General features: G+C 38.2%; 1 long non-coding RNA gene across 1 annotated transcript in view; it reads right to left on the reverse strand.

Moving 5' to 3' along the window:
• The window catches only part of LOC135315298 (uncharacterized), a 150,574-nt gene that overhangs the window by 98,693 nt on the left and 38,030 nt on the right, over positions 1-13,851 (reverse strand). The window contains exon 3 of the long non-coding RNA XR_010374731.1: positions 8,060-8,138. This is a non-coding gene — a long non-coding RNA (uncharacterized LOC135315298). The remainder of the gene's footprint in view (positions 1-8,059; positions 8,139-13,851) is intronic.

Below are 13,851 nucleotides of genomic sequence, written 5' to 3' on the forward strand. Positions count from 1 at the left end.
ATCATTTTAAGTATCAGGATGTAAGAAAATCCTGGAAAAAAGGTGTACCTCTGCATTCTGTTCTGATATATTTTGATATATATTAGGAGTTAGTGAAATGGCACATGTAAAACTGCTATAAGTTGACATATCATCAGGCTCAGTAAGTCATTCGAATGCTGTTGGAAAAGTTTCAAGCTGTATTTTTAAGTGAAAGCTATTGGTACCTTCTAAGTACAGCTTAAGTAAGAGTCCAGCAGAGCCCAGTGCTGAACAGACATTTAGAACTCATCCTGGCATATTGTCTGCTTTCTCACTAGAGAAGTCAAAACCTGATATGGTAGTGAACATACGAAAGCAAGCAGCAATGCTTTTTTATTGTTATTAAAACAAATAAACAAAGCAGAAACTCCCTCCATCTCAATAATAGCAATTGGATTATCACTGAGAAAGCAAAATTCTGTTGAGCTACACATATTTTCTAAAAAGCTTTAAATTTGCACACCTATGCTAAGCAGGAGTGAGAACTGTGGGTGATACCTTGGGGTTATTCTCCCCTGCAACTTCATGTTCCTGCTAACTGGAACATTGTAAAGATAAAGCATTTTGCTGGAACCCTCCTCTCCAGCAGGGAAGTTGCAGTATCATCTGTAGTTACATAAGCAAGCAAGTCAATCCAACATTTCCCAACATTATTTTTAAAGTAAGGCTCTTCTACTAGTCACAACTTTGATCCCGGTTTCACTTGTGCAAGCTACCCTTCTCCTTTTTCTCTGCCTAGACTCATTTTGCTTGACATGTGCTTATGTACTGCTTTCCTCATAAAATCCATAGTACATTTAGTAATTGCATTTAGAATGACCTTGGACTCAATGCCAATGCTGAATTTGTTTAAGTAGGCTCTTACTCCTATGAAGCGCCTATAAGATGAGAGCAAAGGTGGCATCTGTGCTTAGGTCCACCTGTTCAGGTATAATTGCAATAGTCCTGTTAACATTCTGACAAGACTGCATGATAACTATATACTTACTAGAAGAAACACAACAAGCGAACTCCACACAGCAGTGGAAGAGTGATCTCCACAAACCTAGTAACAAAAGCTGTGCTAAACCCGGCTGGCTTTGCATCACTGTTCATATAAAGAAAAAGATTCTGACTGGCCAAGTGAATAAAACAGGAGCTCTTGGGAACATTGAGATATTATTACTGAAAGTTAAAAAAAATTCTCTAGATATTTGCTTCCTAAGAAAGACTCTATAACTAAGACCACATCTGTATATTATTATTTTAATTTTCTTAGCAGTACTGTTAAGCTTGTAAGCTGGGGTTCAAATATCTCTACCTACTACATATCTCTATATATGCATACACCAGGCACTTGTGAATATGATTCTTTCCATGTCTTTTGAGTGGGTAGGTTCACTTGAGATGCTTTCTATGTTGCGTTTTTTTCTGGAGTAAGAAGTGTAACTACATACTGATAAATCAAATGAAGAGGCAGAGCACTGATCACAACCAACCATTGGAAGACTCATGGTAGACTAGAGAGAACTGACAATATTCCCTGTCTTCATCAGAACTGGGAACATTCCTTCAGAATTGCGTAATAGGCATATCTGCAATGGTATACTCAAAGAAAAATGCAGGAAATAGATTTTACCCACTTCAATTCAAGCAGTACGTCAAGACTACAAAACTTCTCAGTGCCATTAATGAATTCAGAACAGAAGTGCAAAGGCTATTGCAATATAGACAATGCTTATAATATAGTCTCCACCTAATCACAGAATCACAGAATGGCAGGGGTTGGAAGGGACCTCTGGAGATCATCTTGTCCAACCCCCTGCTTGAGCAGGCACACCCAGGGCAGGGGCACAGGACCGTGTCCAGGTGGGGTGTGAATGTCTCCCGGGAAGGGACTCCACAGCCTCCCTGGGCAGCCTGTGCCACTGCTCTGGCACCCGCACAGGAAAGAAGATTTTTCTCATGTTTAGCTGGAACTTGCTGTGTTCCAACTTGTGCCCGTTGTCCCTTGGCCTGTCATTGGGCACTAATGAAAAGAGCCTGGTCCCATTGTCCTGACACCCACCCTTTAGATATTTATAGGTATTTATGAAGTCCCCCCTCATTCTTCTCTTCTCCAGGCTGAACAAACCCAGGTCTCTCAGCCTTTCCTCATAAGGGAGATGCTCCAGCCCCCTGATCATCTTGGTAGCTCTCCGCTGGACTTGCTCAAGGAGTTCCACATCCTTCTTAAACTGGGGGGGGGCTAATGGCTAATGGAGCTCAGGGACAGGATTCAGGTATCTGCTACATTCTTTTGAGTTGCTTAAGGCTCCTAAACTTGACAAGAAGTATTCAGCTAAGTTAGAATTTCCTTACATTTCAGGTATACTCTTGGTAGGAGTTAAAGCCTGGCCACATGGCTTACTAACCTTACAGCACAGAGGAGGTGGCATGGTAGAGCTATGGTATTATGACATTCTTAGCTAGAGTGATTTTCTTCGGGAGTTGCTGGCCCATGTAAAGATACTGTCCAGACTGCTTTGGTCTTATTTAAAGCTGAGCTAGAAGAGCCAGTTTAACCCCCATCACAGGAAAGCATGGCATTATTTGGATCTTTTTATTTAAAGATGCAAATAAGCATATTGTCTGTTAATATAGAGTATGCCACAGTGAACCAAAAACTGAACTATGCCTGTTAAAAACTTCACACATTGCTTTTGTCTCTTTTTCTTTGTCCGGTGTTTTATTATATAAGTTTCTACATCTATGTGACAAGCCTATCTTACCATTACTGGAACTGAATCAGCACTACTGTCGGTAACTTTGGGAGACCGATATGGATTCATTCCAAGGAGAATCTTGAAATATTGATCACTTGTTAAATGTATCAGCATGTTTCATGCTTAAAATATTCAAAATAATCTAAATACTCCCTTTTCTACTTATCTTTCCCATAAAAAAATCAGCTGCTATGTTTAATGTGATGTGTAATTGCCTTTTACCCCTCTCCTCAAAAAGATGGCAGGGGCCTTAATGACAATTTATCCGAGATTGATTATATACCACCCTTGCTGAAAGCTTATTTGGAGAATATGACTTCTTTTCATGACAGGTATCATAAAAAACTGCAAACCTTTGCTCCAGTGGTCTGATCTCCTGAGCAAGAGATGAGGCTCTAAATTCTAAATGAGGCCTCCATGGGCCTGGGAGCTGTCATGTCCTGCAAATTCTATAGTGAAAGTCCATTAGAAAGAGACATAATGACATAAATCGGGATTATCCCATTCGTGGCCTATGGGACATCTATCACTCCTGAAGTTGTAAAAGGATGAGAACATGCCTGTGATTTTCGATCACTAAAGTGTTCTCTGGGATCTTTAACTGAAAAATTTTCATTACAGAGGAGACTTTGGACACTTTTCAGTTGGCTTCTCACTATTTCTTACAGTCCCAGGACTACCTCCAGTGTACACTAGAAACATTGTTGACACTTGCTGCCCCTTCTTCATGGTAGCTGCACAGCAGCTTACAAACTATTGCCAACCTGCAGCACTGTAGTGCAGTGGGTTATTCTGGAGGTGGGCTGAGGACAATATGCCAAGCATGCAAGTCTCTGCTGTCCCTTGCAACTCTAATGTCTGTATAGGGAAGTGAGTTCTGAGCTTAGGTAGAAATCTAAGCAGAGCTCTAAGTAGGAGATTTGGGGCTTTAAGATTTTGTAGCGATGCGATCCCAACCTCCTGAACTTTAGGCAGAAAATGACACAGCAGGAATCAAGTGAAGGATATTGGAAGTTTTAGATGGTGCGTGGTTTCTAACTGAGCAGGTTAAATAACCTTTTACTCTCTGTCTTCGAGTAATAAGCACATATGTTCTAACCAGACAAGTACAAAGTTTCTCTAGAAGCACTTGGGAGTTGAAGTGAATGCAAACCTGGCAGGAATATACCAGAAGAGTTTGGAAAATGATTAACAATTTTTGTTGGAGTCCAACATCCATTTTCAAGGCTGGCTGAAGAGTGTTCTAGGCATGTCATAAGCATTTACAGGAGTTAGAAAAAGTTTTTGACATAATTTGGAGAAAGAAAGTGCATTAAGGATTTTTTCCTTTAAATACATGTGGTAGACCAACCTATCTTCATTATCAGATATAGGATGAATCTGGCCTGACAAATTAACCTTAAGCTAGCCTATGTGATTTTCTCCTAATGAAAGAGAAAATTGTTGCCATTGGAAGTGTCCCCCATTTCACATCTCCTCTGAATACCTGTCAGTTTTGGCTTGCCTGAAAGAACCTCATTAGAATGCCATCCGAATTCCATGGAGGGGACCAGTGGAGATAACCAGAGTCAGACACAGCCCAGTGATTGCGAGGCAAGTCCGTAGGGACGAGGCAGGCCTGAGGGCAGGCCGGGAAGTCAGCCTGTGGGTCGTGCTGTGGGTGCAGATCAGCGAGGCCCATGGCCAGGCACAGGTCTGGCTGTGGCACGGCTGGAGCTGTAGCGCAGGCAGCGGTCAAGCACTAAAGCCTCAGTTTAAGTTCAGCTGCCCTGGGAAGGGTGTCCACCCCTTGCTGAGGTCTCTTGCAGGGCTATCTGAGTGCACCCTCTCCAAGGCCAGCCAAGGCAGGAAGGGTAGCCCTCAGCTGTGCTAATGTAAAGTTTGCCCTGAGCTCAGGCAGCCAAGCCTCCGGGAGTGGAGGTGCTCTCAGGGATAGATAAATGTGGGGAAATCAGTAATTGTTTCAGTCAGATTCCATTCAAAATTTGGAATTCCAGAGAGGCCAAACATAACAAATGATTCCTCCTTCAGTCTTTAACAAGGGAGCTTAATCTTGAAATTATTACCCTGGCCAGGAAAGATGGCTCTGGCCAGCAATCAATTGCACTGCCTGCCCATCGATTTTCCTCCAAGTAAAAATAATCTTTGATGTTTTCATTAGAGGATCAAGGTTGCAACATCTCACTGTATAAGGAATCCAGAACACCTGAAGGATGAGACAAGCTAAATCCACACTGTATTAAAGCTCTTGACTTGAAATATTCTCAGCTTTTCACTGATTTCAGCTGAAAAGTAAAAATTAAACAGAAATTGGAAGCATAAACACTGCTTTCTTAACAATGGTTCAATGGGGTGCAAGCAACTTGCAGTCAGTGGAGGGCCTCATGGAGAAGAGCAGTACAAATCCAGGACCTCGCTACACTATCAGAAGTAGAAACACTGTACAAGCCTACATTTTATTTTTCATCCCTCATTTATGGACTGGTTTTATTGTCTTTGAAATGGAGATGAAGGAAAATAAGAAACACCTACTACACTGTCATCTTTTTCCTAGAGTGTAACTTAGCAGCTTACTTTAACAGGAGCCTATTCTGGGCAATTTTGATTTCAGCTCACGCAGGAATGGATATCTGAGATTCATGCTTTGATTCAATGATGCTTGCTGCTGGATTTGGGCCTAGCACATTTATTCATTATCCTAGACTTTTTGCAGTTGATGATCCAAAAATATACCCTAAACACTAAATCCTGGTTAATAAATACTCTGAACTACACAATATAGTGAAGCCAGGCATGGGAAAATTATTTTGCTTATAATCAGAGATGCAGAATTAAAGTAAGAAGATTCCCCACAGCATTTAATTCCTATGATAAAATAGAAGTTGAAGAAAAAAAGGGAAAAAAAGCCTTAGTTATCTGTGAAACATATCCTGGCCCTTCTCTAACACCCCATTTGGTCAAGGTATTAGATGTTTCAGTTTCATATTCCAAGGTGTATTTTCTTGCTTACATATATTATTCTGTACACAGGAAGCAGAATCCATTACAAATTTAGTAAGCTTCAGCTCCAGCTCAGAAGAATTCATTTTTTTTCTCTTCTTACAAAGCCTTGCTTGCACCCAGCTGGGCCACTGCTGAGATACCACATATTTGATCACCACAGTTCAGAAAGTCTCCCTCCTAATGAGTGTGCGTATCTTGTCCGTAGCACGGATCTTCAGCCACAGCCACTTTATAGAGGCACATCCAAATGCTGTAGATATTTAAATACTACTTCTGCAACACAGATTCAAAGCCAGACAAATTCAATATGAACTCGAATATCAGTTTGAGACGGACACAGGTTATCATCTGAGGCCAAGTTATAGGCAAACCTCCTACTCATCTCCCCTCCTGAAGAGTAAAAAGAACACTTGTACTGACAGGACTTTTCTTAATGTGAAGTTGCGATTAGGAATCCCTAAATCACAAGACCACAGGCATAAGCCACTATATCCATCTATGCTCCAATAATACATAGTGCCTTTAAACAACTGAATACACATCTGTATTATTAAATATCTAAAGTTACCAACTCTTAAAAAGCTAGGTGTTTTCAAACTTAAAAGTGCCCAGTTATAATTTAACAGCTTGTTATGCACATTAAATTAGATTCAACAGATCATATCTCAGGGCTGCAATTTAATTCATATTTATTTTCTTTCAGAGGAGCTGCAACACGGTATAGCCATATGCACATGAACAGTACTGCCTTTTGGGCCTTATTACAAATGCTGGCTTTGCATTCTTGGGAGAGTGCCTGACACTCTCTTATAATTTCAGCTCTTGCGTACAGTATTTTTGCTGCTCCAGGGACCCGCTGTCTTCCATTTTCTGTAATAAGGACAGCAAGAAGCTACAGGTCTATATACCATAAGGAGCATATTGTATATACATAATTCTGATTAACAGTAATGATAGAAGTTGTATTTTTTTAACTGCCACAGAAGTCTATATTCACCTCACCTTCCTTGGCATGATATAGTACTTCTGCTAGAGAGCTTACTGCCTTATTTCCGTTTGAACAAAAACAATTCCAAGGTACAGAGTTTCTGTGTCAAGTTGTATTTTGGCATACTATATTAGCTGGATGTCACAAATCATGGGGACAAGTCATTATTATAGGACAAGCGAGAACATGGGACAAGTGAGTGCACATTTCAGTTTGAAGAGATGATAAAAAACCTGTGGCTTCACTGCAATGGAAAAATTTATTTTCCCTGGACAAAGTAACCTATTTTGGGCAAAGACGACATTGTTCATAGCACATAATATGTAAATTCAAATGCTTTGCTTGAGGTTGTACCAGATGGTAAGCGGTTTCAGAACATTTCTTGCAAGTACCTTTTGATTTCCTGTTTGCAGACTACCTTATTTGAATGTTGTCACATGAATTAATGATATCGAAATAACACAGCAATCTATAACACAACCAGCATTGTTGCAGGTATATGAAAACAAAGGTATTACTTGAAAAGCAAAGGAATATTCCATACAATATGGCAAAAATATCACTAAGTAAAAAAAATGAAGTAAAAAATACAACTGCAATATGTGATGCTGTATCTGGTATCCCCATTTTATCTATCGAAATACTTAATGTTTTCTCTGGCCCGCCACAAGCTCAGTAGTCATATATCACCTGTTTCAACCATCTACGACCTCTCTACTACATGCTGTGAATAGCATCTAGCACTGGCCTAGTAGCTGGTTCTCCCTGTGGGGGATGATGAAGAAGCAAACAGGAATCCTCTCCTAAAGAAATGAACGTAATCCTTAACTGATTTAAAGAAATTTAACTGTGGCAATTCACAAATATGACACTAGATGGCAAGTTATGATTGCATTAGGCATCTAATCTTAAAACTGTAGCAAGGTAGTCAATAGGAACAATCAAATTGCAATCACTGGGACGGGGAAGGTGCATCTACAAGAACCATTTATGAAATCTAATGTTCCTTTTCTCAAGACAGAAAGTAGTTTTGAAACTATTTCCTTTCTCTGCCTTTAAACTTGGTGGGGTTCTCTGACACACAAGGGTCATTTCCCCTAGTAGTTTCCATTTTCTTTGTTTTAAATAGCAAAAATAAAGAAAATTGAGAGCAATTTCTCTGCTTCTGAAATATATTCAAAATAGTTTGGAAACTAACTGTTCAATTAGAAAGTTTATTATTTCCTTTTGTAGAAGGACGCGTGAGTCAAAAGCTAGAAACTAACAATTGTATTCAGGAGTAAGAAAACAAGAATAATCCTACCTCTCCATTGCCGTTCCTTGTCTGATTCTTATATGATCATTCTTACCAGTGGAGGGAATCTGTTCAGTTCTGGCCAATTCTGAAATGATGACCCAGCAGGTAAAATGCTTTAGAATTTAAGAGAGAAATCCCCTATAAAAATGTGACGTAATATGATTACAGAATAAAGACAATTTTTATAAATCCTATAAAGCTAATATGTCAACAGGAAATGGGCTAGATTCTGCACCATATTAAGACAAGTCTTGACTGAAACAGTAAAAGTCAACTAAATAAACAATATAAACATCAAGCCAAAATTTCTTGGTAGGGAAGAAATGTGTATAGACAACAAAGAAAAGCAAAACTGATTTTTAAGAGTTTCTACACAAAGATCTTCGTTCAACAACTAGAATTTGGGCAGAATTATCAAAAGTTCTTAGCTTACACCTAGCCAGCAAATGCACTCCTGACTTCCCAAAATTCTCTTCTGATGCTCAGTCCGCAGGAGATACTGTGGGAAATGGCAAGTGCTACTTGCTTTTTAAATAAATAAATAAATAAATAAATAAAATTACCTCTGTTCCATGAGCACATTATTTCAAAATTCTGGTCCTGAACTCCCTTGTTTAAAAATAGAATTAGAGGAACTAAACATTTCCAACAGTCTGAGAAAGGAAATGTTATTCTTTCAGTCTGAAGACACCCTTTGAGTGTCTGAACTATGAAGAAAAGAAAATTCTTTTTGGAAGACGGAGTCTTTCTGCCATTCCAGTTGCCAACCAAACAGAAGAAAATGCTTTTCATTTCTTCTAAAATTTCATTTGTTTCTGTACGATGGTTAAAAGTTCAGGAAGACTGAGGGAAGGTGGTGTGAATAGATGCTAAGTCAACCACTATGTTGTCCTGCATTAAATAAATTCAAACTAAGTGCTTTGCTACCACCTGTATGCTAAAACAAGTACTAAACAAATGTCTATGTTGCACAGAATTACATATAGCCATACTTACCCGTACAAAGTGAGCAGAAATACTACCAAATCACAATTCTCTAATCCCACAGTTAGTGTGTGCAGTAAGGTGACGATCAGATTCAGAACACCGACTTACATAAGCAGCTCACATTTACTTGCTTTTTCACATTACAAAAATCCTGTTTTATGGCTTTGCTGGTGATCTCAACAAAAGTCAATTGAACAAAAGTCAATCCAATTCACCAAAAAGGCACAATGCAGTAATTGCCTCCATATATGCCTCACCTATTACATAGGCAGGGAGGTTTCTGTTGAACTGGCATGAGGAAGACTAGAAAAGCATAAGGTACAGCCTCTTCAGTGGTCCCAGAGGGCAGAATACAACCGTACGTGCTGTTGATCCCTTTCATAGATGACTGAATTTTTTTCTGCTATGATGTTCCTGACAACTCTAGAAAAATACGCTTTTTGGCCATGTTACACAGTGACATCTGCAGTTTGATTGCCTGTCTCTGGGATTAAATCTATCCAAGCTGAGCATACAAACCCATCTTTCTGTCTATTTTTGGACATTACATAGACTGATAAGTTCACTCAATTTATTGGAAGAACGAGATATTTGCAGAAGCTGTCCAATGCATAGAGATGCTCTGCCTGACAAAGGTGTCATTGCTTTGCAGAAAATTGGATACTTGTTTGAGAATAATTCCTAAAAGCTACATGGTATACAGAGCATAGACCACATTCCTCTACAATAACACATGAAAAAATAGTGCATGTCAAAAAGGCATGTTTTAATTTATATATATATAAAAATATAAATTAAATAAGAAAATTATTTATTATTATATATATATATAAATTAAAAAATAAAATCAATCACAAAGAGCACAGTTACAAGTTGAACAAGACAAAGTCATTTTTGATTAAAAATCAAAACACTGAAATCAGCAAAGTTAAGGCAAGATGCCTATGAATGAATTTAAGGATGAGGTCAAGAAAACGTCATGTTTAAAAGCACTTGAGTGGATGAAGGCTGTAAAGAAGAGTTTCTCCTTCAAGCACTCAGGCCACTATGGAAAACAGCCCTTACAGACAAATAATTAAAACAAAATTGAAGCATGCATACACCATGTCCCAGACAAGTCTAGAGAAAGCAGTAATAGGAAATATTAAATCACTTTTATTTACTTCAGCAGTCGCTAATGACACCTGAGTGAAGTCTCAAATTCTTCAAAAGTATCCTAAGAAGTTACCTTATACAACAAATAACTGATGGAAGAAGTGCTACTCATGAATATATTTTAGCTGGAGAATTCAACTTCTCTCTAATATTCAGACAGTTCACCATAACTTTACTCTTGAATGTTTTTAACAGATTAGCCAGTCTGAAAGGTCATTTCAGTTTCATTAGAAACTGAATTCAAGAGATTAAAAAATAACAGCATAAATTCCTACAAAAGTAGCTGAATTTCACTTTCAGTTATCAACTAATGTAGGGCCAAATTACTCTCTATCATCAAAACAGGGATTCCAGCAGCAAAACAGAGGATGAAGTACAGTCCAGTCATAAAGACATTAACTAGTATTTGTAAAATGAATTCAAGACTTCGTTCCCAGACTGTCATGGGCTGTTGCTAGACCTCTTGTGCCCAAATCCTTCACCCATGGAAAGGAAGCAGCTCTATTTCAAAGATTCAGAAATACCACTGTTGAAAGGAAAGGCAAGGAAGGAGAGAGTACATGTAAAGACTTGGAAGTAGCAGGTGTCCAGGTGAGGAATCAAGAGTGAAACCCTGGTTACATTAAAGCCTCAGTGAATTCTGGCTTCAACTCTATGGCTTTCAAGATTTTGTTTGCCTGTGATGTGACCGACCTCTCCCAAAGTTTGTCTTGTGTTTGTGTGCTGCTTTTTCCTTAGGTAAGATCTTTGCAGTATATCATGTCTGTTAGGATGCATTAGCACCTAACAATGAGAAAGCACCTCGAACTGCTGAAGCCATGCTTCTCTAGAAAGGAATAACATTTTCTACACTCTGTGAGTCTGAGTGACAGACAGTATCATGGTACAATGCATCTGTTCATGAACACGTACATCATTTATATCCAACCCTTCCTCTTCCAGCAAGTTAACTGACTCAGTGACTAAACAGTAATACAAGACCTCTGTGACAGTGACAAGTGGTAATAACCAGCCTGCTGAGCGCCTTTCCCACGTGCAATTCTATGCTTGTTTATGAACAAAACTACATCTTCAATACAACCCCATTGCTGCTAGCTTATCTGAGATAAACCTTGAAGGCCAAATAGAAGTAAATCAGCAGAGAATGTAGCTCTGGTTTTGGAAAAATAGAGGTGTCTTTCTGGCTTTATTCAAATCCATAACTGTCAAATCAGCTTCAACAGAACCAGGATTTTACTAAGTGCTCCACTTCAAATGTCTTAAACCATCAACTGCTCACAGGAAGTTGAGTTGCCGGTGGTCTGTTTAGCTTACTGTGAAGAGACAGGGTGAGTTAGCAGAGTATGTGCTCCGAAGTGCTAAAGAAGGTAAAATTATTAACTTATTCATGATTTGCCAACTTCTTGCTTCCTTGTATTCTGGTTTCTATTTACAGCATGAAATGCCGCACTTTTGTGTGTTTATATGCTTATAATATACATTCACAGAAATTAACATATGCAAGCCTTTTTTCCATGGAGATCTGAATAATGTGCAGTTAGGTTCAGTTAACCAGTCCTCTCTGCTCAAACACCGATGCTCTGAAGTATACCAGAAACCAACGCCAATCCTGAGAGCTGCCAGGGCAGCAGGGAAACCCAGTCCAAAGGGGAATAAAGCTACCTGTGGTGTGCTCTTCCAAAACCCTGGTCCAACACCAAAGCTTATCAAGGGGATTCTTCCCTCAAATATTATATTTGAAGACGTGACAATGGCACCACTGCTGTAAAACATCAGAATTTCTAACAGTGTAAGTACAGTCTCGACTCAAGTCTTTGCTGCCTTTTGTACTGTCACCACTAAGGATAAACTCCACCCAAAGAAGCCGGCCCACATCCCACTGGATATGTACTGCGCTCAGGTTAACGTAAGGTTTGAGTTGACTAATAAGATTTGCACCCATTTTATGTGTACATCGATTACACTTCTGCTTTAAGACCTGTAACAATTATTCAGTAATTAATATTAAAAGAACGTGATAATTTTTCCACACTGATCAATTTGTTTTTTATCACTTGAATCAAATAAGCAGTTTAAGCTTGAATTGCCTGTGCTTGCTTTAAAACAAAGCAACAAATCAAGTGAAGTTTTGTGTCAAAAGCTGTCTACATATGAAACAAAATCAACAGCAAAAAAAATGTCTGAATCATGAACGTCTGCAAAGTATCAGAAAATAACCGGAGCACAGCTGTCTGAACAATAAAGAAGTGACCAGCAAAAATTGAATTATTTATCAACAAACTGATAAACAACCTACAATGAAGGCTGAGACTCCACACATGCCCAGTTTTGCAAGAAGGGTTCATAGTGGCCAATTAATTCAACAAATAGGTAAGCGTAAGATTTTTTGGTTTAAGAGAATTCTATTATTCTCTTCTTAGAGTGAAATTAATGGAACTTCTTTATTAAAGTCTGGTTTCTTAGCCCATACCCATACCACCACAGAGAACTCAAGTCCTTATTTATTATTATGAAAACAAATAAGCTGAAAACAAAATAATCTGTGAGATAAGAATAGCAATCACAGAAATAAATGTTTCTATTACATCTGTATTGTTTTTTAAGAATATATCATGACAGCATTATGTATAAAGAAAATGACTTCCATATCCTAACTCAGTGGTTACAGTGAGAAGTGCAGAACATGTCTCACAACTTATTGCCTTATATACATGTTATATATTTAAAAAACTCCATACTCTTCCAATTTCTGAATTAGTAATAAGTACTTTTATTTAGTTATAAGAAAGAAAAACCTAAGTTTTATGAACAGATAACATTAAAATATCATTACATTTAATCCCAAATGCTAAGAAAAATTCCCTTGAGACACTTAACTTCAAAATTTGTTTACAGCTGTTGAATACAATTTGAAGATACTAACTTTCAACCCTGAAAAAACCCCTCACTTTTTATGGAAATTAAACTTTCATGGATTTAAAATCCAATTTAAATATTCATGACAAATATGCTTCTTATTTAGGGAGAAATGCATGCATTAGAAAACACACTGATTCAATTCAATGTAGTTTTAATGGAAACAGGTAAACACTTGATTAGTGGCCAGTTAGTATCTGTTTCAATTTACATTAAAACCACGTCTTCTCTTTGAACTCAAGGTCTACCTCACTTAACTTTCTGTTGCTTGACAAAAATAATTTTAGTATTGTTATGCCATTGCTAATGACTTTCAGAAGAATCTTATCACACATTCTCACACGGGGTTTATAACTTTAATGTTAAAAAAGAAGTTAAATGCAAAACAGTGAAGAAAAATATTTATTTTTTGCTACATAATTTATTTTAAAATAATTCACCTTACACTATTGGCAAGTTTCCGTTAAGTTCTTGGTTCAGAAATATCTCTTGCTTTTTCTGAAAGCCTGGTTTAACATGTGAGATTTGCAGAAAACAGACATTTAATAACGATGAATTTAACACGGTGCTTTTCAGCCCCAGCCATGCAGCACGTGAACCATGCCAACCAGCCAGGAATCCACCTGAGTCTGTGAATAGTGTGTCAATCACGACTGTCATTAATTTACTGCATATATCAGAAATAACCAGACACCTCAATAAAAGGATTTGGCAAAAGGAAATTCAAGTCAAGAAACACT

Source organism: Phalacrocorax carbo, chromosome 11 (assembly GCF_963921805.1).
Source record: "Phalacrocorax carbo chromosome 11, bPhaCar2.1, whole genome shotgun sequence".
In the NCBI taxonomy this organism is placed as follows: Eukaryota; Metazoa; Chordata; class Aves; order Suliformes; family Phalacrocoracidae; genus Phalacrocorax; species Phalacrocorax carbo.